The following is a 3,047-nucleotide window of genomic DNA, read 5'->3' as shown; positions in this document are numbered from 1 at the left end:
ATTGTCTGATTAGTGTTTCGTTGTGTTGTGCAGCTGCCTTGTCGGGCGCCAGGACGCTCCTTGGCTGGAGCATCTGTGCGCCTAATAAAAACGCATAACATAACATAACATAACAAATATAGAATCAAAGAAAAGTGACAAACTTTGGCATACAACGAAGTTTCTAAATATAGTTAAACGACCAAAACAGGTTGCATAATTCATAGGCACTGTGAAATGTACACATTCCAGAGAAAGCAAATTGTGCGGATATTTTAATATACATATGAATACTTCTGAAATTTCATGTTGGTCTTGTTTTATTTATTAAAAATGACTCTAATTTATTAGACTAGCATAGGATCCTTTGGTGATGTTTTCGCTCGGCATTATTGTTTGAAGTGCTGCACAAATACTTTACACTTTCCCTCTGAGTTAAGCCTGACTGCTCTGTGCCAAATTGCCCGGGGGTTGAGCACAGGTTAATCTAGAGTTTGCTTGTGGCTTCATCCTGATAAGGATTGTGGTTGCTTCTTGACCAGAGCTCACACCCTTGTCAACCAACAGCTCAATTTCCTATAGGGCAGTATTATCACAATATAAGGCCTTATTACGATGTTGGGCGGAAAGTCTCCACCTCAAAGTCAGAATTTCCTGGATCGTTTTGGAACCCTTCCGACCGTCTCGGTCAGTTTAGATTCCGACAGACCGATTACGATGTTCACGGTCAGAACATAAATCAGAAGGTCATTCTGAATTGGTTCTGACCGGCTCTCTGACTATTCGGGTCAGTTGGAAACGCATCATACACCACTATGGATAGCGTTTCCGTTCTCAGGATTATGATATCTTTTTCCAACAGCCTTTCCGACTTGGCCTGTCCAACATGGAAAGGCTGTCGGAAAGTGACTTTGGGGCCCCCTGTCAGGGCCCCCTTCATCCTGCGGCGACTGCAGTTGGTGGCCGTGGGGGTACCTAGGAGACCCCCATGTAAAACCCTGCACTCTGCTGCAGGCACAATGGGCGGAACACGAGCTCCGGTAGGGAACAATGGGACTCCTACTGAACAGTGTTTGGTTGCATTGTAATCCATCATTCAAAACAGCCGACCGCAAGATGGTCGTTCATGACACAAGACAGTGTCGAGCGGAGGCTTTCCACCCAACATCATAATGAGACCCTAAGTAGTCCGAATGAAGAAGCACTCTATCTGTTTATTAGCAGCTAAATATTTCCCAGAGAACAAAAATATCCCATAATAGAGAAGGAATGCTTAGAGATAACATGGGCCATAGAAAAGCTGCTATGTTATCTGGAAGGACATACTTTTTTGTTGTATTCTGATCATGCACCTCTTGGTTGGAATTAGTGCAACAAGATGAAATGATCCAGGACTTTTAAGGTGTCTTTTATCTCTACAATGTATTTGTTTGAGGCTAGACACCGGAAAGCAAAGGAACAAATCAAAGCAGATTTTCCCCTCAAGCAAATCCAGTTGTTCCCAAATTGAAAATTCTAAGAGAGGAGGGATGTCAAAAATGAAATAACTTATCTGGTTCCTTTGTTCGAACCACTCCTCAATCAATCAATCAATCCTTTGAAAAGCGCACTACTCACCCGTGAGGGTCTCAAGGCGCTGCAGGAGGGGTGCTGCTACTGCTCGAATTGCCATGTCTTGAGTAGCCTCCTAATGGTGAGTAGGTCCTGGGTCTGCCTTAGAAGGATGGGAAGGGTGTTCCAGGTTTTGGCGGCGAGGTGGGAGAACGATCTGCCCCTGTGTTCGCTCTTCAGATGCGGAGGACAGTGGCGCGGGCGAGGTCGGAGGAGTGGAGCTCGCGGTTTGATATGCATAAAACACCTAAGGAAAGACAAGGAATAAATAGAATAGAGAAAGGACAACAGAACAGAAAGAAACAGAAGGTACAAGATACTGAAGAAAGACTTAAGTTTCTTCGCCTTAAGAGTTTAAATCCAGACGAAGAGAAAAGGAGAGAGAGAAGGACCGAGTACTCTGCTATTAGGAAGTGGAAAATTACTCAGGGGGATCAGTGGCAATGATCCCCCTGGACCTTAGTGCAGCCTTTGACACAGTGAACCACCGTGTCCAGATCCATCGGCTAGCCAGAGCAGGGCTCGGGGGTACTGCCTTAGCCTGGATAGAGTCATTCTTGTCGGGCCGTACGTTCCAGGTCTGGGATGGCAACTCTCGTTCTGACCATCTTCCCCTTCTAAGTGGGGTGCCCCAAGGCTCCTCACTTAGTCCTACTCCTTTTAATGCCTACATGGCCCCTCTGGAAGATGTGGTTGCCCCCTTTGGCATCAGGATTGTGAGTTATGCGGACGACACGCAATTGGTCGTCTCTCTCTCACATCTTGACCACTGCTCAGACAATCTGCTACACTGCCTTCAGGAAATTCATCTTTGGATGTGCGATTCCTCACTCAAACTCAACGGGTGTAAGACAGATTTATGCTGTTGGGAAAAAAATGGACAGCGATTCCATCATCTGTCTTGCCCGATACTATGGGTGAGGTTCCCGCTCCCAAAACAGAAATCAAGAGCCTGGGGGTCTGGCTCGATCAGGACTTATCCATGAAAACCCAGGCAAAAAAAACAGCAGGAACCTGTTTTGGTCTTCTACGCTCTGTCCGTAAGATTCTCCCTTTGCTTCCCCCCCTGTCCAGGAAGCTTCTAGTCCAGGGACTGGTACTCTCACGACTGGATTACAGTAATGCGATCTACTTAGGGGCCCCTGAATACACTCTTGGCAAACTTCAACGAACACAAAACACGGCAGCCAGGATGCTGTTGGGCCTCCCGTCCCGAGCCTCTGCTAGACCAGCGCTCAAAACCCTCCATTAGCTTCCTGTGCGAGAGAGGATCGATTTTAAAGGTATGTGTATCGCCCACAAGCTTTTGAATGGGCAAGGACCTACGATTTTAGCTGGTCTGGTCACCCCGTACAAAGCCTTGAGATCTCTGCGCTCAGACAATGAACGACTGGCAACCGTCCCCAAGTTTAAGAAGGTACGCACGGGAGGCTGTTGCTTCTCTGTGAGGGCAGCCG

The sequence above is a fragment of the Lissotriton vulgaris genome, unplaced genomic scaffold (genome assembly GCF_964263255.1).
Source record: "Lissotriton vulgaris unplaced genomic scaffold, aLisVul1.2 SCAFFOLD_4622, whole genome shotgun sequence".
Taxonomy (NCBI): Eukaryota; Metazoa; Chordata; class Amphibia; order Caudata; family Salamandridae; genus Lissotriton; species Lissotriton vulgaris.
The sequence above is the reverse complement of the archived record's forward strand: the minus strand, read 5'-3'. Positions refer to the sequence as shown.